This window comes from Saimiri boliviensis, chromosome 2, assembly GCF_048565385.1.
Source record: "Saimiri boliviensis isolate mSaiBol1 chromosome 2, mSaiBol1.pri, whole genome shotgun sequence".
In the NCBI taxonomy this organism is placed as follows: domain Eukaryota; kingdom Metazoa; phylum Chordata; class Mammalia; order Primates; family Cebidae; genus Saimiri; species Saimiri boliviensis.
In genome coordinates, this window is record NC_133450.1 from 225300101 (window position 1) to 225327138 (window position 27038).

Below are 27038 nucleotides of genomic sequence, written 5' to 3' on the forward strand. Positions count from 1 at the left end.
TTAAAATCTTTGCTCACTTTTTTCTTAAGGCTCTTAGTTTTACCACCCAAATGGTTACAACTCCATAGAGTAATAAAATTAATAATTCATCTAATGGAGTTTCATAAATAACTTCTCCCAATTTGTCATTTTAACTTGTACTCTTTTTGCTTTTTGGACACAAGTTACAACCAGACAATCACAGGAGCTGTATCTTCTTTTCTGCCCAGGATAGTGGTCAGAAACAATGTCTCAGTCCTAGGATACCCCTGTCATTTTCCTTTCTCCTGCATCTTTCTGCTAAAAATGCATAAAAAAAGAAGTAAAATTGATGCTCCAAATTCATTTCATTTAAATGAAACATCTTAAACAATGAAGAAGAAGTAGTAAAGAAAAAATGGGAAAATCATCAGAAAGAAGAATGTTGCTGGAGAAGACAACAGGAGAGAAGAAATTGACACAAAGTAAAGAAAACCCATAATATTGCCATCATTTGAGAGACATGATTAAGTCTGAAAGTATGCAAGGGAGCTAGAACTTAATTTGGATTTAGAGGTTTATAATGATAAGTAAATAATCAGATCCACTTCAGTCTATTTAGTATTGTGTAGTAGCTTTCTGATATCTTCAATGCCTGTTGTTTAACATTTCAGTGATGAGAGCTTGAGAATTACAGTGCTACCGCTGGTATTTGCTAATGAACCTTTAAATTGGCCATCACTGTTATAGCCTGTTTATGTTGGCTTGGCTATGTTGGCTCTTTTATTGAAATAGACAACATGATTAATTTACTTGAGTCCTCTAACATGTTTGTGTTGAATCCAGTTTAAATGACTGTCAGAAATAATGCCAGATTTTAGACTGGTGACAGAACATTCCTACAAAAGTCTCCAACAAGGAATGCCACTTCTCAAAGAGCAAAGGAGAGAGAAGTGGTTGAAAGAGGATGAAAGAGCAGCACATTCATGTCAATCATGTAGCTAAGAGAAGAAAGAAATCAGATTACAAGAAAATTGAAGATGTTTTGAGCCTAACTACCAATACAGATTGCCTGCCCCATTATGTCAATCTTTGGTGGTGTTATGGATTAATGATTTTTTGAGAAATATATTTTATTACCGTCTGTCTACTAAAATGCCGTAGAATGCTAACCGTCATATGAAAACCAAATTTTTCCATTTTTTTTCCATATAAAATTTTCGCGATGCATAGCAACAACCAGACACATCCCAGACTTAAGCAGTGAAAAGCAAACATTTCAGCTAGAGAAAACATAAAGTCATATTTTCCATGCCTGACAGATTTAAAGTTTAAGATGCTTTTTGGTAATTTTAATTTTCAAAAAATACTGTCAGGTTAACCATTGATTTTTGTCTTATGCCATTGCCTTTTAAATAAGATGGTGAAACAAAGGTGGTGTTGACTTAGTTTACAAAGAAACTTCATAAAATGTCACATTTTGCTATTGATTTTGCCATTATTCTGAATGTTTGCTTTCAAAGATAAAACAGAAAACAGCCTTTGGCAAAGACTTCAAAATAAAAGATAGTAAATAAGATTCTTGAAATTCTGTGTAAAAAAGATATTATTTTGTCTTCTGATATCCAGCATAAAAAATTGAGAAACAAAATTTTTGAGGATTAATTTTCATTTTTATTTTTCTATGGACATCTTCACATGCCTGCAGTGAATTATTTTATAGTTCAGCCTCTTTGAAGCTGAATTGGTTTAGGGGTTAAATGTTGAAGTTCAGAGTATATAAGCAGATGCATCAATGATTCCACATACCAAAAGGACACAAAAAGTTAACAAAGTTACTGCGTGACAAGGAAATTATAATGCTATGCATACTGTCAGGTCACTTTAAACTACCCGATAATAAGGTGGCTTGAACAAAACAAAGTTGGAGACAACAGTTATACCTGCTTAGACGTTGTGACGTAAATTCAGTTGTAAGGCAAATGAAGTTGATGTTGTAAATAAAAATTAAAATATTTGTGTACTACTGATTAACAAATGGTGCATATTTATATTTATATATTTATAGTCTATAAATATATATTATATATATATGTATACACACATTACAAGATAAAAATATCTCTCTTGTAATGTGTAGAAAATGTTTGTGTTGGGGACAAAAATGATGAAATCATTTCTGAAAAAGTTTTCTGGAAATGCATGCCTCCTGCTTCCCTTCCTTCTGCATGTTAAGTGCCAAGAAATAAAAAATATTTCAGAGTTCAGCTCTGAGTATTTCTGTATCAAATTTTCTTTTAAATAATTGCACAAGAGATTGATATTCATTATAGAAGAACTAGAAAATGCAGATAAGCAAGTGGAAAATATAAATTTTACATTGCATATACTCCCAACACACTAAAATACTCTCTCTTAATGTATTGGTGTGTATCTTGTGTATGTATAGACTTGAATATGTATACATATATGTATATGTATATGTATATGTATATGTATATGTACTCACCCATTCAGTAAGTGTTTACTAGGATTCAAACGATGCATCAGAAGAGGAAACAGACAAAATTTCCTGCCCCTATAAAGCTTAGCTGGTCAAGCCAAACAAAAGCAAAACAAAAACAATATACAATATGTTAGATAGTGATAAGTGCTAAGGAGTAAAATAAAGCTGGCAAGGGAGATAGGACATGTGGAGATTTTGTTTTAAATAAAGTTTCCAGAGAATGTTTCATTGGTGTGAGTTGAGCAAACCCCTAAATTTAGGAAGCAAGGGAGCGAAGGTATAGGGATGTCTGCTGGAAGGATTTTCTAGGCAGTAAGAACAGCCACGTCAAAGTCCCCACGATGAGAACACGCCCAGTGAGTTGGAGTTAGAGTGAAGCCAATGTCAAAATGTATTTATTTGTTCCTTCTACAATTTCTTCTCTGACTCATGGATATTTGAAATCGCTTGTTTAATTTTCAAATGTTTGAGTTTTCCTAAATGTCTGGTTGTTATTGATTTCTAATTTAATTTTATTGTTGGTACAGAGCATAGCAAACAAAAGAGATGCAGTCTTAGTTTAAAAGAGGTTTAATATATGATATGTTTGTTGGTATTGTTTCTATTTTTAAAAAATTTATTGACTTACGTTATGGCACAGCACATGATCTATCTTGGTGGATATATTATGTACACTTGAAAGACAATATTTTTGTTTGCTCTTTGACAGAGTATTGTATCAATGTCAGTTAGAACAAGGTGGTTAATAGTGTTCAAATTATCTGTATCTTTTTTTTTTTTTTTTTTTTTTTTTTTCTGGTAGAACTGGGAATCTCTCTGTGTTACACAGGCTGATCTTGAATTCCTGACCTCAAGTGATCCTCCCACCACTTCCTTCCAAAGAGCTGGGAAAATTGCAGGCATGGGCCACCACACCAAGCCCTTTACTGACTTTTAAAATTTAGTTATTCTATTGTTTCTGAAAAAGGAGAAAAACTTTGCTTACTAAAATCTCTCTTAATTTTGTATTTATCTGTTTCTTTGTTTAATTCTGTCAGTTTTTGCTTTATCTATTTCAAACTCCTATTCACAAACACATACATAATTATGATATGTCTTCCCATTGGAAGGACTTTTGTTGTTTTCAAAACTCGCTCAATCTTTGGTAATATTCTTTCTCTTAAAGTTTGCTTTATGTATCATTAATGTAGCCAGTGAAATCTCCTTTTGGTTAGCATTTGCATAATATAAATTTCTTATCTTCATTTACTTTGAATTTATTTATTTATGTCTTCAAGTTTAAAGTACATTATTAACATATAGTTGTCATACTTTGTTTTAGAATCTCTGCATTTTTGTAAGTATTTTAGTGCATTTAAAGTGCATTTCTGACAGACAGCACAGTTGGGTTCTGCTTCTATTTTTTTGTCCAGAGTTTTAAAAATTTGGTGTCCGTATTTTTCATATTTAATGTAATCATCAATATGGTTCCATTTAGATCTGCCATTTTACTGTATGTTTTTCATTTATCCCTTTTATTAGTTTTTTCTTCCTCTGCTCCTCTTTTCCTTATTTTGGCTTATTCGAATATTTGTCAAATTTTATTTTATTTTAGCTTTTATCTCATTAGCTGTTTACATTCAAATTTTACCTTATCTTTTATCTCATAATCTGTTTTCTTTTGACTCTAGAGATTACAGTGCACATATTTACATTTTATAACCAATGTAAAGTTAATATTGCACCACTTTACACAAATATAGAAGCAGTGCAAGTACATAGGCCCATTTACCAAGGGCCCATAACTTATGTTAAAGTGTTTGTATATACTACTGTACTCAGATTACAAATACGGTAAGTTATAATTTTGGCTCAAAACAGATATATTTATATATATAATTAGCAAAAGCAATAGTTTTGTATACATCTGGATATTTATCATTTTGAACGTTCTTCATTTCTTCCTGAGGATCCAATTTGTATCTACTACCATTTTTCTTCAGCCTCAATAAACTGATTTAGTTTCTTTAACATTTCCTAAGATGCCAGTCTACCGTTAATTTTTATTCATGTATTTTGAAATTCTCTTACTAGTTGCCATAGAATTGTTATAGCTTCTTGATGAGTTGATCTTGTTATTATTATAAATGCTTCTCTTTGTCCCTGGAATTTGTCCTTGTTCTGCACAGTCTACTTTGTCTGATTTAATAGAACCATCCCAGGATTCTTTCAAGAAGAGTTTTCAGGGTATAACTTTTTTCATTCTTTAATTTTTAACTTATGTCTTTATACTTAAAATTGGTTTCCTATAGACAGCATGCATATATAGGTCATAGTTTTTAATCCAATCTGACAATCTTTACTTTTATTGGAGTGTTTGAAACAGTGCTATCCAACAAAAATGTGAATCAGAAATAAAAGTCACATACGTAATTCTTAAAAATGTTAGTAGATATTAAAAATCTAGTGAAAAATTACTTTAGTGTATTATTTATCGATACATATTCAGATTATCATTTAAGCATGTTATTAATGAAAAAATATATCGAGATATGTAATAATATTTTTACTTGTACTAAATCTTTGAAATTCAATGAATGTTTTACACATATCACATTTCAATTTGGCCTAGCCACAAATCATACATCTAATAGACAAATATGACTATAGTATTGGATAACACATTATATCCAATGTGGATATCAACTATGTGAAGGTTCTTTTATTTTGCTCTGTATATATTCCATATATTCTTTATTTTTCCCCAACATTCCAACTACCAAGCTTAGGAAATCAATTTAATGATTATATTGTGCCTCTGCTTTTATTTATAACACAGATTTTATTTTCAGTGATTGCTCTAAGGTTTATCATATACATGGTTAGCTTGTTAGAGTCTATGTTAAGATCCTACTATCACTTACATATAGTGTTAGAACCTTGTAAGAGTAAATCTCGATTTCCACTTTTCCTTTTTGTGCTATTATTTGTCATATCATTTATTCTACTAATGCTATACAGCTCACCAGGCATTGCTATTATTTTTGCTTACAACAGAAAATTCTCTTCTACAGAAGTTTTTTAAAGTAAAAACATGTCTCTTTTATTTATTCACATATTCACCATTTCCTGCACACTTATCCCTTTTGCAGATTGAACTATATATTTGGTATCAATTTTTGCCTGAAATTTTCCCTTTAGTATTCCTTTCAGTGCAGGTCTTCTTAAATTTTTGAAAATTTTGTTGGTCAACAAGTCTTTATTTCGTCTTCACTTTTGAAAGATATTGTCATGGGTGTAGCATTCTTTCTTTTAATATCTTAAAATATTCCAATGTCTTCTGGCTTTCATAGTTTCAACAAGAGGTACCCTCTGATGTTGCTTTATTTTTTTCTCTCTGACATGCATGCCTTTTTTTCTTCTGTGGTTTTTTTTTTTTTTTCCTTTTAGAATTTATTCCTTATCACTGATTTTTCAGTGATTTTACTAAGATATGTAGTGGTGTTGGTTTCTATATCATGATTATGGTTTTTTTTTTCAAATTTATTGAAGCTGTGTGTCTATGATGGTCATCACATTTGTAAACTTTTTACCATAATTTTATAACTTTTTTCCTGCCTGGTTCATTTGTTTCTCTCCTGAAACTTTTATTACAAATCTGATAGCATGGTTGATAATGTCATTCATTATATATATTTTTTCTCTTGCCTTGAAATTCAATGACTTTTCCTACTTTAGTGCCTAATTTGCTTTTAATCCCACTCAATGTAATTTTTTCATTCCATATATGGAATTTTTATTTCTAGACATCCAGTTTGAATTCTGTTTACAAATTCATTATGATCCTTCTCTTTAAGGCTTCATTATATTCATGTTTTGTTTTATGCCCTTTCCCATATTTCTATATAAATCACACCTATTTTTAAAAATCACAGACTACTTTTTAAAGCTGCTTTAGGTTTATAGAAAAAGGTAGGCAGAAAGTGCAAAGTTTTATACACCCTCTCCCCCAATACTTTAACAGTTTTCCCTATTCTTAATAGTGTGGTATTAGATTAGATCAGTGTGGTTAACTTGTTATAATTGATGATCCCATATTGATACATTATTATAAACTAAAGTTCTTAGTTTAAATTAGAGTTCCCCCTTGTAGAGTTTTATCATTTTTGACAAATGTATTATATGTATCCACCATTACTATATCATACAACATAGTTACAATGTCTCCAAAAATCCTTTTTGCTCCACTTATTCATCCCTCCCTCCCTCCTTTAATCCCTGGTAAGCACTGCTTTTTCTACTTTGTCTTTAGTTTTGTCTTTTCCAGAATATGATATAGATTGAATTAACCAGTACATTGCCTTCTTAGATTGGCTTCTTTCACTTAGAAATATGTACTTAGGACCCTTCATGCATTTTTGTGGCTTGATTGCTGATTTTCTTTTATTGCTGAATAATATCTTATTTAAGTGTATACTACAGTTTATCTGTCCACCTATTGGTTGCTCCAAAATTTTTGCAATTATAAAGCTATTTTAAATATTTGTGTTCAGGATTCTGTGTGAAAATCAATTTTGAATTTAAGTACATAAATATCTAGGGCCACAGTTGCTAGATCATATGGTAAGAGCATCTTTAGGATTCTGAGTAACTACCAAGCTGTATTTCGTATAACAATGAAGATACAACCAACTCATGACAATTTATGAGATGGGGCAATAGCACTGTTTCGAGAGAAATTGACAGAAGTGAATGCATATACTAGAAAACAAGAAAAAATCTCAATAATCCTAGCTTTTATCTAAGAAAACTAAAATAGAGAAGAAAATTAAATACAAAGTAAAAAGAAGGAAAGTAATAATACTGCTTGCTGCATCTGTAAATTAGCTATAGAATGATAAACAGTCTCCAACTATCATACTGGGTTTGCACATTTCTCCTTGTAGTTTTATCATTTTTTGCCACACATATTTAGACAGTCCATTGTTAGGCATATAAACATTAAAGATTTTATGTTTTCTTAAAGAATTGATCCCTTGGTCATTATGTAATGGCCTTCTTTATCACTGATAATTTTCCTTGTTCTGATATTATCTTCGTATAAAATTAGTACGGCAACTCCAGGTTTTTTTTTTTTTTTCATTAGTTTTGGCATATTTATCTCTATTCCATTACTTGTAATCTATTTGTGTCTTGATATCTAAAGTGCTTTCTTGTAGACAATATACAATATTTTTAAATTCACTCTGATACTTGTTTTTAATTATTGTATTGACCATTTATATTAAAGTGCTTACTAATATGGTTGATTTAACATCTACCATACTTGTATCTATTTTCTATTCACTCCTCCTGTGTTTCTTTCCTTTCTATCTTTCTGTGCTTTCTCTAGTTTTTTTTTTTTTTTTTTTTTGAGACTGAGTTTCGCTCTCGTTACCCAGGCTGGAGTGCAATGGCGCGATCTCGGCTCACCCCAACCTCCGCCTCCTGGGTTCAGGCAATTCTCCTGCCTCAGCCTCCTGAGTAGCTGGGATTACAGGCACGCGCCACCATGCCCAGCTAATTTTTTGTATTTTTAGTAGAGACGGGGTTTCACCATGTTGACGAGGATGGTCTCGATCTCTTGACCTTGTGATCCACCCGTCTCGGCCTCCCAAAGTGCTGGGATTACAGGCTTGAGCCACCGCGCCCGGCCTTTCTCTAGTTTTAATTGGGCATTTTACATGATTTCATTTCCTTTCCTCTCTTAGCACATCAATTATATTGCTTTTCTAAAAAGAAAAAAATAATTAGTGCTTTTCCTAGATTTTGCAATATGTACTTAGAATTAAATACATTTTCAAATAACCCTATATCACTTCATGTGTTGTGCACAAATCATATAAAAATGCATTCCCATATTTTTTCCCTTCCTTATTATGGACCTTACTTATTTCACTTATCCCTAACCAATAATCACCATATATATTGTTGATACTAGTATTTGGCACAAAGTATTGTCTGTTAGATAAACTATGAATAAGAAAAAATATTTTACTTTTATTTATTTCTTCTCTAGTGTCTTTTTCTTTCCTTCTTTTCTTTTCTCTCTCCCTCGTTCCTTCTTTCCTTCCTTCCTTCCTTCCTTCCTTCCTTCCTTCCTTCCCTCTCTCCCTCCATTTAGGTAGCTCTGTTTCCAACCTTCTTATTTTTATTCTCCCTAAAAATAAATATTCCAACCTATGTTATTCTGATATATTATATTCACTCACCTTGAAAAACTTATTTTAACATTTCTTGCAAGGCCAGTCCAGTGCTAGAGAATTTCCTGTTTTGGTTTGTTTGGTGTTCACATTACGTATTGTTAGCTCGTCTGCAGTTGTCCCACAGTTCTTTTGATATTCTGCTCCACTGTTTTTCTTATTTATTCTCATTTCATTTCTGTTTTGGAAGTTTCCACTGACATCAAGCTCTCAATATTTTTCCTTTTTATATCTTGTCTACTGATGAGCCCATCAAAGGCATTCTTCCTTTCTATTATAGTGTTTTGATTTCTAACATTTCTTTCTTATTTATTCTTACAATGTCCATCTCACTGCTTATATTATTCAACTTTTCTTGTATGTTGTCATTTTTTTCATTAGATTTCTTAACATAGTAATTATAAGTGTTTTAAATTCCTGGCCTGATAATTCCAGTTTCTGTGACATCTGGGTCTATTTCTAATGCTTTTTTCTGTATCTTCAAACTGTGTTTTTTATCTTTTAGTACCCCTTGTAATTTTTTGTTGAAAGCCATACATGATGAACTGAGTAAAATGAACTAGGATAAAGAGGCCTTTAGTGTGAAGTTTTGTGGTTATCTGGCGGAGTTAGGCTGTGTTTGTTTGCTATACATACAGAGGTCAGAAGCCAGAATTCCCTTTGGTATCCGTGTTTTTGTCTCTCATGTTACCTTTGGGTTTTACTGCAGATTTCTTCTTAAAAGAGAGTGTGAACCTGGCATTTATTTTATCCGTAATCCACTGTTATTATACAGGAGTCTAGGTGACATGTCACTAAAGTATGGAGTTACAATTCTAATCCTGTGATTCAGTTCTAGTCTTTTACTGAGCCTGTGTTTCTGGCCTATAAACTCCTCCCACGCTCTCCAGTGAGACAAAATGGCTAAGGGACTTGGCACCTGGTTCTCCTTCTCCCATGTCAAGGGCTAAAGGGAGCTAGAATTAGATATCCCCTTTCTCTAAATTGATTAAGCTCTGACAAAACACAAGTCAACTGGCTTGGTTAAAGTAGTTTATTTTGAGGGTAGCCATTTGTTAAGTAGAACAGAATATTTTGAACTTATTGAAGAATATTTACTTTCCTCTTCCACTATTAGAAGCATAAGAGAAATTTTCCCCAGTGTTCACCCTGAGAAGCTGATGGGACTACTAAAGATAAAAATTCTCATAAATATGGGGGATCCTATAAGGCTGGGCCCTCATGCACTTTCTAACTCTCAAACTAGTCCTCACTGAGCCTCTGACAATTTATCAATTATGATTTAAGCATTCCTACAAAAACTGGGTTGCAGTGGGATTCTGCTCTTGAGTATCTGATCCTAGCAAACTGTGATTCATAGGATATGACTGTCTTTGCAGTTTTCAAGTTACATTATGGTTTATCCTGTGATGTCAATTCTCTGTTCAGTCTATCAAGATTGTTGATTTTTAGCTTGTTCATCTTTTCTCTTTTTGAATGTATAAGGATAAAGTGATAATTCAAAATGTCTACACACTGGACTGGAAAGTAGAAGTGAGCGTAATTTCTTAAGGCCTTTGTACATTAATTTCTTTATGTTTCTTATTTCTGCATTTGTTTCATTTGGATAATATTTCTCCTAATCCAAGTTTATTTTTCTGCTTCTTTGATTGTCTAGTAATTTTTGACTGAATTCTGAACATTGTAAATTTCTTATTGTTCAATGATAGACTCTTTCCCATAATGACTGTGCCAATTTACATTCCCATCAACAATGTATAAGAGTTCTCTTTTCTCTTCATCCTTGCCAAAATCTGGTATCCTTTGAGTTTTTTATAGTAAGTTAAATCATCTCCTAACAGGCATGATATGACATCTCATAGTGGTTTTGATTTGCATTTCTCTGATGATTACTGATATTGATTACCCTTGAAGCCTTCTTTTTTGGCCTTTGTTTCTTGTTTGTGTTTATTGAATTTTTTACCCAATCAATAATTGATCAACTCTCATCTGCTCCCACTCTCCCCCATTTTGTAGTTTCCAGAGTCTAGTAGCTCCATCTTTATGTCCATGTGTACCCATTGTTTCAACCTTTGCTAATATGTGCAGAGAAACCTTGATTTTAAGGCTAATTATACTTTATTACTAAGGCCCAATGTTTCTGAGTACTCTACCCAATCTCCCTACGAATTATGTCTCTCCTGTCTGCTTTTGAGAATACAAATTATTTCCTTCTTTATGTGTAAATTTCTGAAATTCTTCACCCTCTAGCTTTTTCTATTGTTCTTCCTACAACTTCATGACATTTTATTCACCATTTATGCAGATCGATGCTCAGCCAACAACTCGGGTTTTGTTTTGTTTGTTTGTTTTTTGTTGTTTGTTTCATCCTTCTGAAGTTCTCTGAATGCTTCTCACTATGCAACTTCCACTCTCATATTCTTCCCTATAGGTTCTTGACACTCCAGCTTTCCAGCACCTTAATCCCTATCTCCTTAACTCTGTGAGACTATGTGGCTCTGCTTGAGTTTCTACCCCTGACCTGTGCTTTAGTAATCAAGCTAGGGTAATGGTAATAGTCACTTTATATGTTTTCTTCTATCAAGTATCACAATCTCATGTTCTTAGAATTCTGAACACTCTTGCACAGTTTTTTTTTTTTTTTTTCTGGTCTCTAGTTATGGCCTAATCCTATATCAGTTAGTCCTTCATGAACCTTTGGCAATGTCTCCATACTCACACACAACAACCATCTAGATGTGTGGCTACCCTGTTAATTTAAGAAAATGTTATTTGGAAACTGGTATTGTCTGATAATTTTTAATAACAAATAAAGGTAATTCTTGATTCCAAACCATTTACATTCATTGTTCAAATATCAATGATGTTTGTCTTTATTAATGCAATAGATTCATTTAATGTTATTTGTACACTGTAGAGGAACAAGAGAGTTAGCTGCCAATCAGCAATTAGAAGATTTCTCCTTGTTTTTCTTATAAATTAGAAAATTCTAGAAATATGCATTTCTTCCTTTCCCTTTTGAAATATAAATTTATCTGTTGTCCACTTGGGGACATATCTTTTGTTTAAAACCATTTGTGAGATATGTAAAACTTTACTAAATCATTTTTCCCCTGAAAGCAAACTGAAGGTACTATTTACTTGCTATGCTCCACTATTCATTACAATTAAAAAAGAAAAATCATCTAAATTATTATATTTTTCATCAGTTATTTCACACAGAAATCTATACAATTAGAGTGAATTTCATAATTACTTTTTACTCCAAGATGGAAAATGTGTGGTTAATTATAAGACTCAGAGTATTGCAAAAGCTTCTTTTTTGCTACCTATTTTCTAGTACATGAAAAAGTAGGAAGAGAGGCATCCTTACATCAGCACACCTCATCTTCCCAATCCAGTCACTACTTATTACAAGTCTGATGTAACCCAAAATAAAGTTTATTAGCAAACTATTAAATGTAGGCATAGAGTCTTTTTCAACGTTGTTAGTTTAGTGATAAGAACTAATTTTCAAATGATTGATATGTGGCTCTAAGTTGTTGGAGTAGGAATGGGCAAAATTGCACCATGAATCTACAACATTTGGCATAAAGAGTGATTAAGAAATTCAAGTAACCAGGCCCTGTTTACCTAGGATGCTTTTTCTATGGACATACATGTCTATGCTCAAAATTCAGCATCACAGGGAAGCAATAAAGCTAGTCAAAGAAAACATACTCAAGGTAGAAATACACGTATCAATGACTCAGTGTATCAGGTCCAGCATAGTATGAAACAGTGATTTAGGACTTACCATATAGGGGACTGAAATACTTCAATCTATCTCTCAGAGTAAAATTCCACCATGGAGAGGAGGAGCTTTGTGAGGAATTCCAAATAGCTGTAACACTGTATGAAAGATCTAGCAAAGAATTTAATATCTCACTCTCAGGCCTTGGGTACTGGGAGGAGTAAAAGGACAAATAATCATCCTTTGACTTTAATGATCCATTGTAGATATGCACAAAGCAGAATATCTGTGGTAAAGTATAGATTAAAAATTCAGCCCCAGGTAGATTCAGATAAAACCTGAAACAAGCATTTTTTCATGTTGCATTGTGTTCTTCAGCGTAAAGAGTAGTTTTCTTTTTTCAGGCTCAACCTTTACACCTAGATTGACAGAATATAAAGTAAATGTAATCACCACCATTTACAAGTTGCCATTCACTGATGTTGTCTGTTTACTTTAATAGGATTATCATATTACATGTTTCTATTTCCCTTGATGTTCTGTCCTTGCCACAGGTCATGTCTTTGTTTCTTCTTCCTGTTGTTCATAGGCATCAAGTAGGCAATGGACATTTCTAGCGTAATGAAAGAGAAATAGACACACAAGAAAAATAAGCAAGTTACCAGAGTTTACAGTTATAACTACCAAACCCTGTATTCTTAGTTCATTTATTTATTTACATATTTGCACTATCTCCTGGACATATACAAAATAGAGACATGGGCCAGGCATGGTAGCTCACACCTTTAATCCCAGCACTTTGGGAAGCTAGGCAGGACAATTGCTTGAGAACAGGAGTTTGAGTCCAGCCTGGGTAACATAGTGCTCTATATTTAAAAAAAAAAAAAAAAAAAAACACCAACCCAAAAAACATATATACACACATGTAAGTATGGTGGCATGTGCCTATAGTCCCAGCTACTCAGGAGGCTGAGGTAGGAGGATTGCTTGAGCCCAGGAGTTCAAGGCTGCAGTGAGCTGTAATGGTGCCACTGCACTTCAGCCTGAGTGACAGAGTGAGATCCTGTCTCAAAATAAATAAATAGTTTTTAAAATAAAATAAGAACAATAGAGACCTGAAAATGAAAGAGGACATTCATTTCCAAACATAGAGACAGAATAGACTTATTACGGATTACAACTGCCTCCTCCTCTCATTCCTCCTTAGTAAATACAGTTCTCATATAAGGGGGTACAGTTACCTTATCCTAAATATCTAAGTCTAACTCATAAGAGAGACAGATTTTGCATTAAGAATAACATTTTTTCTAAAATTCAATATCATTTCTCATCAATTATCTTAGTAAAGTTTGCTTTGCAACTATATTCCCCTCACTTTTTAAATATCACTGGCAATCTGTAATACAATTCCTGGACCTTGGTTCAAAGCTTTACAGAAATTTACTCATGAAAACCTTTTCTGTATAATACATAACATGTGGATTTCTTGGCTTACAAAGAGACCTTAAGAAGGCATGATTCTTTAATAATGTACCATAAAGAAAATGTTTTTTAAAGTATGTTTAAAATAAAAATAATCTAATTATATAATTATGGATAGAGAGAGAAAGAGCTCTATGTGGTTAGCCTGGATATAACTATGACAATATGATTTTCATAGAATTGGCATACTTTACCAACCAAGACCACAAATATTAGATTGCTCATCATAGGTGGGCTTTCTGTAAGATTTTTAACTGTGGACAGCCAATGACTGCATCACATATCAATTCAGCTTGGAATCAAATATGGTTATACTTCCTGTATTGAATGAGATTTAAAGAAAGATCACAGTTGATTCATACATAAATTGCTGGCAAAAATTCTAAAGCTACTTGTTGTCCCATTTTCTCTGGTTGCCAGGGTAGGAACAGATTTTGCCAACATGAGAAGTTTCTCAATTTTCATGGGTTTGGGAGATTAATTCCAAACTGGGGAAATATTTCAGTTTTTTTATGTTGTTTACACTTAACAAAGCACAATTTCTAGTTTTGACAAAAAAATATGGACTTAAAACACTTTCTAAACAAATACACAAACACAAATATTAAAAAGACTTGTAGGACCAAAAAATAAGAAATAAAGCCCTATAAATCTCTTTTGTTTGCACAAATATACATAACTTAGAAATTTAAGGATCTGGTTTTCTTTAATATGTGCCTAGGTTTAAAGATCACAGGGGAATAAAGTATTGAAAAAAATAAATTTGAGGTTTCATTTTAACTGTATTATTTATGAAATAATTTATGAAGACAAGACTTCAAAACATAGCTGTGTCATCTTTTTCTAATTCATGTATAACAAATGGCAACACTTTAAATGTGTGTCTGTCTTTCATAATATGATGCATGTTTTCCCTCCTCATAAAACCTCAACTCATGTATAACAGTATTTTTAACTAATAAAATTGCAGTCATCCGAAGAAATTTAGACAAGTATAAACTAACTAAATAGATAAATTTTTTCATTTGACATTGTTTCAAAATTAAGGTTAGTAAAATATCACCTGGGACTAATTTTCTTAGGCTTAGACTGTTCCACTGTGTTTGTATGAAATAAGAAATGAATGAAGAATTTTTTCTCTCTTAAATATTTTCAATTGGGCACTGGCAAAAAAAAAAAAAAAAAAAAAAAACTTAGCCATTGGAGGCCATTTTGAAAATTAACAGTTTTTCCAATGGAAAGTGATGTTTTAGAGTATTTATCTCTTTGATTGTTTATATCTAGGGTATATGTATAAACCCAAGAAGCCTGCTTGCAGGTAAAGAACAATATTAGAGCTTGTTTTTTGATGTATAAAATTCCTAGTGTAAAAATGTAGATAAAAATAAACAGATGGAAGGCATAAGAACACGCGGCTCATAATTTTAAAAATTGGTAAAAAGAAATTATTTCTTGATTCATATTGGAATAGCAACCATAAATGAGGACAATTAACAGCTTTTCTTTTTCTTCTGATTCAGTAAAATATTTGTTTGGCTGAAGTAATCAGAATATAAATTTTCCCTGTAAGGAAGTTGCAGAGAATAGCTCAATAGTGCATTGGAATTTTATTTTTGACATTTTTTCTTTTGCAAAAGACCAACAGAAAATGGTCATGGTTAATAAAATAGGATTTATAGTGATAGCATTATCACATGTCTAATGTGAACCATAACAGGTGTATCCAGGGCAATAACCCTTCTCCTTTTTTGTGTACTTATTTTGTTCTATACCATCCCAATAAATATGCCTCATTGCAATTCCACTTTCCTTCAAATATTGTTTTCTACAGATCATTTCCAGAAAGCTATAGAGCTATTTTTGCCACTGATTAGAAAGAATAGGCATAACTTTTTTTCCACTGCTATGTTTTATTTGCTTTGTAAGATTTCTCCTGACCAAATATGCCAAAGTAGAGTATAATATTAGCCTGTTAAAATCTAAATACTTGAACAAAATTTGAGCACTATTTAAAATGAATAATTTTATAAATTTTCTAGATATTGGAGAAAAACAAGGTGAAGAATTAGCTTTCAAATATATATCAGGATACGAATGAAAACCACTAGGTCTTCTCAAAACCTACACCATTTCTTTATGATCAAGGTAAGATAGCTGACCTGTTAGTTTAGTTCTGATCAGTTTTCATAATGTCTTAATTGGAAAATGAAAAAACAATGTTGTCATGCAAGACTTCCAGGAGTACATCTGTTTCTAATGTACAGTGCATAATTTAATGACGAGACACTTCAGTGGTCTACCCACTGCAAATCTCGGTTGTTAAATATGTCTGGAGCAAGGCATCTTTAAATAGTAGGCACTTTTTTGGTACATTAATTTCCTCACACTCAGAAGCAGAAAATGTGATTCTAGCTGTCACTTTGTGTAAAGCTCTGTTTACTTTAAAATGCTATTTACAGCCTAAATGTCTGTTCAAACTGATTAACTATAGTGGAATTTAAAACTTTTATAAAACCTATTTATTACGGTTAATGGTTTCAGATTTTTTTTTCTTTCCCTACAGACTATGAATTAAGGAATCTCTCTAATCAACATTAAAATGCAGGGCTCTCAAGACAAATCTTGAAAAAGATAAACCAAGGACTCAAGAAGAGATTAACATTTTAAATGTAAGCCACAAGTTGGTTTAGAGCTTGGACTATAATCATAGAATGTAAACACTTTTATTTTTCCCCAAGAGATTAAGAATGAAGAGACAAAGCCAGAAAAACCATCCTCATACCACAATACCAAAGTAGTTAGCAAACATTATCTTCATTGATGATTCAAGTTGGCTAACCACATGCTTGCTGACTAGCTTGGTATCCATAAAATCTTTACAGTGCATAACATCCTATTATATGTGGTTAAATGTTGTTGTCCTATGTAGAGCTAGTCTAACCAGTATTACAAAGAGATAAAGGTTGAATGATAATCCCATATTTTACCAGCAGGGTAAGGAAAAATTCATACTAAAGAAATATGAATTGAACTTTTATTAAAATTGTTAAAATACTATTATAAGCCCTTATTTCAGCTGTGGAGAGATAGTACCTTAAAACAATCAACTTCACTCCTCCTTTAAAATATCAAATAACTCCTGAATTTAATTCTATCCTATTTAGAGTTAAAAAATATTTCCTAGCAAGATCTTGTTCTTTTTGCATTAGACAATTGTGGGATAAACAAGACTCTCCTGATTAATGTAAAGAGCTTGAAGATAGCTTTACAATTAAGTTAATAATTTTAGGTAGCTGACATAATTTCACAAGAAAAATGTTAGAACTTTTAATCCTTGAGTCATCAAAGATGATTGCAATCAGCAGTTTCTTAAGAAAAATTATGGAGAGGATGGATGATGTGACATCAAAGATTTATTTTGTCATTATTTCTCTAATTCAGTCTCTAACTCCTATTTTAAGGGAATCATAATGATGTCTTCTATATATTATTGCTTCTCAAATGCCTGGGACAAACTTTTTTTTTCTGTAGTCACATCTTTCCCAACAACTTAGTTTTCTCCTGATATCTTTTTCCTGACTCTCAACCACTGTGTACACATAAAAAATAAGAAACTTATAATAAATGACTAAATTCTCACTTTAGAAACTTAACTTTGCTGGGAAAATACATAACAATTATTCAGTGAAGTTTAAATTATTATTTGATATATCTTCTTCCTTGGGTGACTGCTATAAAGATGACTACATGAAAAGGAACACAACTATTAACTTTTGATTGGCCATTTTTATTAAACCTTTAAAATTCAATTAATACATCATGGTTGATTACCTACTATCTGTTGGAAGCTTTTATAAGTATTTCTGATAAATAAGTGAAGACACAGACAAAAAAGAATTTCTTGCCATATTCAAGTGAGGAGACAGAAAACAATAATAAACAGGATAAGAAAAATATAAAACGGTCAAGAAAATAATAAGTGCTATTTACAAGAAAAGGAAAACAGAGAATGGGGAATCAAGAGTGGGCATTTGGAAAAACAAGATGCATATTGCTCTATAAAGTAGAGTGGGTTGGCCAAGCTTTATTGAAAAAGTGAAATTTAAGCAAAGACTTGAAAGAGATTTTGGAATTACCTAAATGAGTATATTTGAGGAAAGAACTTTTCAAGGGGAGGAAATAGATAAAGCAATAGGTACAGAAAGGTGAATAAACTAGAAATGATGAGAAGGTTGGGGGGTTTCTGGCAATGGCAAAGTTAGTGAGAGACCCATAGGCGAGGCCAGAGTGGTTTTGGTGGAGTTTGCAGGGTGTGTCACGCAAGGTCTTCAAGCATATTAAAAGATTCTCCCTTTTTCTCCAAGTACAATAGGGGAAGCCATTTCAGAGTCTAGAGAAAAGATGTGCTATGACATGACTCACATTTTCAAAACAGCACTTGAGCTATTGTGTTGAGAAGAGACTGCTGGGAAACAAGAACCAGGAAGCCAAGTTGAGCAAACATTGCAGCAACCAGGTGAGAAATAATAGTGGCTTAAAACAGAGTGACAGCCACGGAGTTGGTGAGTAGTGATCAAATCGAGCACTTATTTTAAAGACAGAACCAACAGAATTTTGTAATGGATTAGGTATGGGGTATGAGATGATACAAAGGTCTTGAGTTGAACAATCAGAATGTAGTTGTCATCAGCTGAGTTGGAGAAGGCTATGCTCAGTTTGGAGGGCACAGAAAAAGCCATCAGATTAAGGAAGATGGAGTGAGCAAGCCTGTAAATGGTACTGTGAGGTCAAGTAATATGAGAACCAAAAATTGACCATTTAGATTGGTAATGTGAAGGTTATAGGTAAGCTCAACAATATCATTTTTTGGTCGAGTAGTGGGAGTAAAATCTCAACTTGAGTAGATTTCAGAGATGACAGGAAAAGAGAACTTGGAGTCAGAGCTTTACTGTGAAGGAGAGCAAAGAAATGTGATGGTAGCCATTAGGGGAGGGGTAAGAGACATTCTTGTTTAAGATTAGAGCAATAATACCATGGAAATAATAGAGAAGAGGGGACAATTTATGAACACATGTCTCTGAGTGGACATAAGGTGGTTGATATCTAGTGCACAAATGGAAGAACTGCATTTGGATAGGAAGATGAAAGAAAAAGCACACAGATGAAGTTCTGGTAGGTAGGGATATGGCAGTAGAAGCCTGTAAAAATTATCTTAGAATTGATTTTAATACTGTAAGCTGAGGGTAAAGGTGAAAAGGGAGGTTTTCAGACAAAAGCATAAGGTCTGAAATAGTTTTTGAAGAGACTGGGTGCAATGGCTCATGCCTGTAATTCCAACATTTTGGGAGGCTAAGGTGGGAGAATCACTTGAGCCAAGAGTTTGAGATCAGCCTGGGAAATATAGCAAGATCTTATCTCTACAAAATTAAAAGCTAAAGAAAAAAAATTAGCAGAGCATGGTTGCATGTGCCTATAGTTCCAGTTACTTGGGAAGCTGAGACAAGAGAATTGCTTGAGCTTAGAAGTTCAAGGTTACAGTAAAACATCCATGATCACACTGCTGCACTACAGCCTAGGGGACAGTGAGATTGTGTCTCTAAAACACACATAAGAAACTAAAGATTTGTCTTATTGCCTGGCAAACTGGTTTGAACAGAACTGAAAACGTGCCTCTAGTTTAAGAAAATCAGTCCTTAAGATTATAGAGCTATAAGAAACCTAACTCTACTATAAAATTAGAGACTGCATTATTTTTTATTTCTGTTTTTATTACAGAATATTTCAAAACTATAAAAAGTAGAGGAACTAATATAATGAATGGTTATGCACTGATCACTCAGATTCAATAATTATCAACTCAAGGCAAATTGTGGTTCATTCTATAACTACACCCTATTTTTCTCATTGAATATTTTTAAACAATCAATACTTATAATCTTATATCCTACATATAATTTTATTTAATCTGCAAACATTTCAAGATGTATCCCTAGATGACAGGCACTCATTTTTATAAATATGCCACTATCATACCTAAAATATAATAACAATGATTCTTTATCATTGATTAACCACTCATTGTTCACATTGTATCAATTTGTTTGCTTCAGCTGGGATCCAATTAATATCACATCTTTGCAGTTGAATGATTTTTTAAAATATATCTTTAATTCTATAGTTTGCTATCCATCTTGTTATATTTCTTTGCAGTTTTTTCTCTTATTGTTAAAGTAACTGGATTGTTCATCTTATACAGTTTGTCACACTCTGAAATTTGTGACTGTGTGTTCATGGTGGATTTGATATGTTCTTCTGTTTCCTTATTTTTTATAAATTGATAGGTAGATATGGTGGTTCAATCACATTTTGGTTTGATTGTTTGAGTAATTTGTTTTCATAGGTGGTGTGTTGTATAACCAAATCAGGATTTACGTAATACCAGTGGTGTCTTTATTTGTTTGTTTTTTTTCAGCAATTTGTGATAATTGTTTATCTAAGATCTGTTAACTTAGTAAGAGTTATAAAATCTTGACATTCCACTGTTTGTTTCTCATTTATTAACTGAAATAATCCCAGAGCAAAATGTAACCTTATAAACTAGTTGCTCATCCTGAAGTATAGTTCATATAGAAAAACGTGAAAAAACATCTTGACTATTTTTTTTTATGATATGGGATTTTTCAAAATAATAAGTTGGTTCCTTAGTATCCTCAAAGATCACCTACCGATGTTTATTTTAATATTGTTATAAACACATAAATATAACAAATCTGATGGATTTCAATCCATTGTATTATTTTTAATGATTCGCACATTTCCCCTCTGACTATAAGGCTGTTCAAATTGTTTGAGTCTTTTTAGCCTTTTTATTGAATCCTAATAATTTTCAATCATTGAAAGAATAATTTCTCAAAATTTTGTTCAATGCACTTTGTCATAGCTACAAATATGGCACACTTTTAATTTAATCAGCATGACTAACACTTTTCTATTGCTTTCTTTAAGTTATACCAGTCATAGTGAAACTATGGCCAGTGAGCTGACTTCTTGGTTTTGAAAATTCAGTTTACTGAAACATAGTCACGCCTGTTTATTTATATATTGCCTATGACTGCTTTCACTCAACAGCAATGCAGTACTTGTAATAAAGACCAACTGCATAGTCATCAAGCCTTAAATATTTACAATCTAGTCCTCTGAAGAAAAAGTTTGCTAATCCATAATCTAGACAACCAACATAATAAATCATGCCTTTATTTATTATTTCCTATTTCTGTTATGTAAATACATTATGCCAATTTCAAATCACTAACATAATATCACTGAAGGCAGAGTTGGGAAGAAATTCATATCAACACTTCATTATATACTATTTTCAACATAAAGATACAAATGGCATAAATAACTTCAAGAACGTAGATGAAAGTAAATGTAGTGAAATGAAAATTTGTGAATTTTAAAAATGTATTATTGGTTAGGCGCAGTGGCTCATACCTATAATCTCAGCACTTTTGGAGGTTAAGACAGGCTTGAGTCCAGAAGTTTGTGACCAGCCTGGGCAACATAGCGAAACTCTGTCTGTACAAAAAATACAAAAATTAGCTGGGCATAGTGGTGTGTACCTGTAGTCCCTGCTACCTTGGAGGCTGAGGTGGAGGATTGCCTGAGTCTGGGAGGTCAAAGCTGCAGTGAGCTGTGATTGCTCTACTGCATTTCAGCCTGTGTGACAGAGTGAGACACTGTCACAATCAAAACAAAACAAACAACAGCAACACAAACAAAACAACAACAACAAAACACTTGGGCATGTGGTGGCTCACGCCTGTAATCTCAGCATTTTGGGAGGCTGAAGTGGGTGAATTACCTCAGGTCAGGAGTTAAGAGACCAGGCTGGCCAACATGATGAAACCCCCTCTCTGCTAAAAATACAAAAAATTAGCCAGGCGTGGTAGTAGGCACGTATAATCCCAGCTACTTAGGAAGCTGAGGCAGAGGAGAAGAGCTTGAACCTGGGAGGTAGAGGTTGCAGTGAGTGGAGATCATGCCATTGCACTCCAGCCTGGGCAACAAAGTAAGACTCTGTCAAAAGAAAAACCTAATTAAACAAAAAGAATGTATGATTTTTATTTTTAAGATCATTTACTGTTATGGTTTCTACAATTGAATGTTTAATAAGGGCTGGATTTAACAATCTGATCACAATAGTGCTAATAATTTAACAATCTGTTCTCACAGGCTAATGCGAGCTGGTTCCAACAAGCCACTTCTTACGTTCCCATTCCCACTAGTTGGAGCTCATTAGATTTATTTATTTTATTCTTTAAAACTGAGTCTCACTCTGTCCACCTGGGCTGCAGTGCAGCGGTGCACTCTCAGCTCACTGCAATCTTCACCTCCTGGGTTCAAGCGATTCTCATTTTTCAGCCTCCTGAACAGCTGCTATCACAGGTACACACCACCATGCCCAGTTAATTTTTGTATTTTTAGTAGAAAGGGTTTCACCAAGTTGGTCAGGCTGGTCTTGATCACCTGGCCTTAAGTAACCCACCCTCCTCAGCCTTCCAAATTGCTGGGATTACAGGTGTGAGCCACTGTGCCCAGCTTCATTTGTTTTGATTTTGAGCCCTTAGGAGAGACACATCCACTATTCTATTGGTAGTGTTGGCTGGCAAGTTAGCTATGAATTAATAGCCTCAAATATTAAGCCTTACATAGAAAGACTTAAAACTCAAATACCTCAGTATGATTAAATTTTAAAACTAAATATAATCATAAAAGTGCTTCTTGTAGGAGAAAATCAATTTAGCTAAATCTAAAGAGTGTTCAGGAATTGAGAACACTATTTGAAAAGGAGACACTGGTAAGTTTAAGACAAAAACAACATGTATTTGACCTTCAAAATGCTGTCTTTAATTGCTGCTTACCATATGTACTTCACCAAGTCCAGTCATAAGTGTCTTCCTAGGGTTAGAGTAGACACTATGGGACATGAGTGTGTTATTCCCACCTTCTGCCAAAATGACAAACATTAATGATTTATCAAAGAATTTCTCCCTTAGAGGTTGGCTACAACCTCACCATCTCTCTCAGCATGGAGTTCCAAGCAAATCACTAGCAACTGGTTATAATTAAATATGAGATTAAGCCCCAAAGCCATTTTTGAGTTAAAATTTTATTGACATATATATATACATGTATATGTGTGACATGCTTCAGTGTTTCCAGAATAACTTTTAAAATTTCTTAAGCTTTCATTTCTATAAGTAGAATAGTACTCAAAGTTCCTGAATTTAAACATCAGGCAGGTATAGACTGTAAAAATGAGTGGCCTGTGCACCTAGTATTTTGGAAATGCAAAGTATAATTGAAGCCTGCAAAAGGGAATATTACTAGAATTTATCGGAGATTTGATTTATGAGGGGTTACGCTGAGTCTACCCAAATATTTTTTTTGCTGTTTAAACAGCACTGAAACTAAAAAAGATTTGGGCTGACAGAATTAAGGCGCTTTTTCCTTGGCTGTATTGTCAGTAATACGCATCAGACAAAATGCGAGAAACCTTTCTACATTATGGCTCGTGATCCAGGAAAATCAAGGGGCAGCACCTTCATTATGAAGTCCCAATAAATGGTCCTCTTTGATCAAAAAAGTGAGCCAGACACTAAAATATTGTCACGGAAGAACTGAAGGCAGGGAGATGCTCAAATCCTCCCAAGTCTGGCATTCAGTCCACCACCTGAAAAGAAGTTATTCAAATACAAAGGAATTACCATGTGAATGGTGTTTCCGCACAATTTCTGCATATGCTGCCTTGCATTTTTATCAAGATGACAAACATAAACCAGCGTGAGAAAGCAGGTGCCTTTTTCCACCATATCTTTTGAACATCAGTATTTCCCAGCAGTTAACTGCATGTGTTAATGGCCAGAGCACAGAAACGTTTTGATTTGGATCCAAACTCTTCACCCAGAAGCAGCTTTTTGTTGTATATTTTAAGCTTGGAGCTTTTGATCCAGATTCATTAGATGGCAGATCATTTAAATAAGAAGGCATTGAGGCTGATTGAGGGGGAACTTCGTAAGATGTTGAAGTCTCAAAGAATATTTTAGCTCAGAGGGATTTCTTTCTTGGAGCCAAATTCAGATCCCACCTACAGAGTTAAAGCCATTAATTATTAACCACAGTATTACATATTAAAATTACAAGATACCAGGTTGACAGCATATTGCAAGAAGCCTTCAGATTGTGATTTCCCATCCTAATGATGATGATAAGATAGGACTGAATGGCAAATTGCTATTGCTTTCAGTTGAAAATTTGAAAGAGTTGTGCCCCGATCCCTTGTTACGGAGAACTGCTATTCATTCAGCAGCACTCCTAGCAGAAATAAACCCAGGGTCTAGTGTGGTGGCGGTAGAGATGTTAATTCACAAGACAGCAAGCAGAGAGAAGCTGCTAAGTGGCACAGTGGGTTAATGATGCACTACAGTGCTTCACCATGGGAGACATATGGGTTGAATTCTGGCATTGTTCACAAGTGAAAATTGGTTTACCCATCTTAGCTTGGTCCCTGGTGGACAGTTGTCCTTGTCCTAGACCTCCTCAGATGTTGTCCTGATTTTCCGCACAGGAGAGGCTTAAGTCTGCAAGAGGAGGAAAGTTACTTATGAGAGTGAAATTGGCTTAGCAGAGTTAGAAGAGGAAACGGGCCCAATATCCTCCTTCTTTTAATTCTGGTTACTGCCAGTATCTCGTTTTCACAAGTGCGAAAATCCACTCAGGGCCGCAAAAGAAGGTCCATAAACAAGGGCAATTTTCTTTCTGCTAAAAAGACAGTGAGAGGGAGATGTGAACGAGAGGGAGAAGGTCATTGTCTGCTAAAACTACATCCCCAAAGAGCTAAGCAGGCTTAGCATTAATTTATTAAAAAGAGGATACTTATTTGGAACAGGCCTTGCCCTCCATAGAGAATCTTAGGACAACCAGCTTAAGAGTGGAGTAGCTTAGTCAAAAACTTACGCATTTTTAACAATAGTATAAGATATAAAATGATAAGATTCTATGTAATTCTTCTCATTATAATAATGCACATGTTCTTATTAGCAAGAGAATATGCAGAATACTTTTTATAATATATTTGTGTGTTTTAGAGTACTTTGTTTTTACGTTAAATAAAAGCCTTTTCTTTAACAGAAAAACATTCACGTATTTACTTCCCTATGTGGAAAAAAAGTCACTGGTAACAAACATTTAAAAACTGCACATGAAATAAAATAATGAGAGAAAATGTTTAATAAAAACTTTATATATAAAGAATTCAAATGAGAAATAAAAGGAAATTACACTATCTTATTTTCTAATTCAGAAAATAACAAAGGCTATGGTGATGGAAGCATTGAGACATTAACGAAATGAAAGATTTCAAAAAGTAGGAAGAAAAATCTATGGCCTGTAAAAAGGAAAGAAGATTTAATAATTAGTAAAAATTAAAGACAAATATCTATGAAAGACTTTTTAAAATGACAAAGAAAACATAAAAAACAAAACGCTGAAACAATTAGTTATTCTAAATTTCAGGCTATTCAGATATTTTTCATCTCTACAATCATTGTTATTTTCTGGGATTATTTGATAGATTCTCGCGTAATTCTTCCTTCAGTCAATCATTCCTTCTCACCTCTTTTTTAACTTTTAATTGGTTTTGAGAATGACTAATATTCATTATTAACTCTTTTCCCATTTAGAAAGAAAACATACTGCTCCTGCCACGATCATTTAATTTTACATAAACACATTCTTTGAGGCTGAAGTGAATCTGATTTTCAATGTAATTAAAATATAAAAACTATTCTTGGAGTTATTTCTAAACAGAACAAACATCAGAATCATCTGAATCATCTAATTTGTAAAAATAGGATTCATCAAATGAATATTCAGCCAACAATTGTTCAAGAATGATGTCAACATCACATGTAGGAATGCTGCGTTTTCTAGGATTTGACATTTTCAGCCATCAAGAATTACTCTATTTTGTGAATGGAAATACGACTACTAAAAACAGAATCCTGTAAATAGAATGATGTCTTTTGTTTCAAAAGTCAATATTCCAGAGCAATGTGAAAAGAATAGCAAAAGCCAGGTAGTTTGTGGCAAAGTTCTTGGGGTAAATGCTGCAGCTGTAAGCACCACCCACGGGCACTCTTGGGGCAAATGGGAAAAAGGGTAAAATATATAATCAGTAGCCAAACACTTGGGCAGAAGAATCAAACAGAAAATGAGAGATTTGTAAACATCCCATTAATGTAAAAAAAATATGAGAGAAAAGTTCAAATGGAAACTTATTTGTTTAAACAACTCATTTACTTATTTCACAACTCATGATCCCTTAAGATGGCAGATGCATCCAGTCCACATTTCCATTCTTTTGGAAGTCATTCTTATCCTGTCTAAAAATAGCTTCATGAAGCGAATGTCATCCCTTATTTACTTCCAACAAGACTTATTCATTCATGGTCTGTTTGTCCTTAAATTCACATTCTCATTCTTATATCCACAGCTGATTTTCAAATTAGTTTTCAAAATCCTGTTCTTACCTGTGTCTCATTCTCTCTTTAGGTTGCCTCCAATCTCCTGACCTGCTCAAATCTAATTTGTCCCTATTTTCTTTCTATAAAGCTTTCATTGATATCTTTAGTCCATAATCTCTTCTTTCCCTAACTGTAAATGACTGTCCTCATTAGGAGTTATAAAGCAGCCAAAACACTGACTTGGAATTTCCTATTTGATTTTATGTGACTATGAATCTTTCAGGAGGCTTTCTCTAGTTTTCCCAAACTGATTTTAAGATTAAGAAAAATAACTTGTATGTATAAAGTCATTTTTCAATAAATATATGTAAGTATATATTTGTGTATATGTATATTCCTCTTCCGACTTTACATATTTATTTTGATATTTCAAAATACCTAGCACATTGCTTTATTCAGAGGAGTGGCTTAATAAATACGTTTGAATGAATGCTTACCATAAAATAATTAACAACTTTTTCTCTGTTAACAGATTATTCTCCCCAATTCTAATAAGATATTTAAAACCTTCACAAAATTTAAATGGAACACAAAGCAGAATCATTTAATTC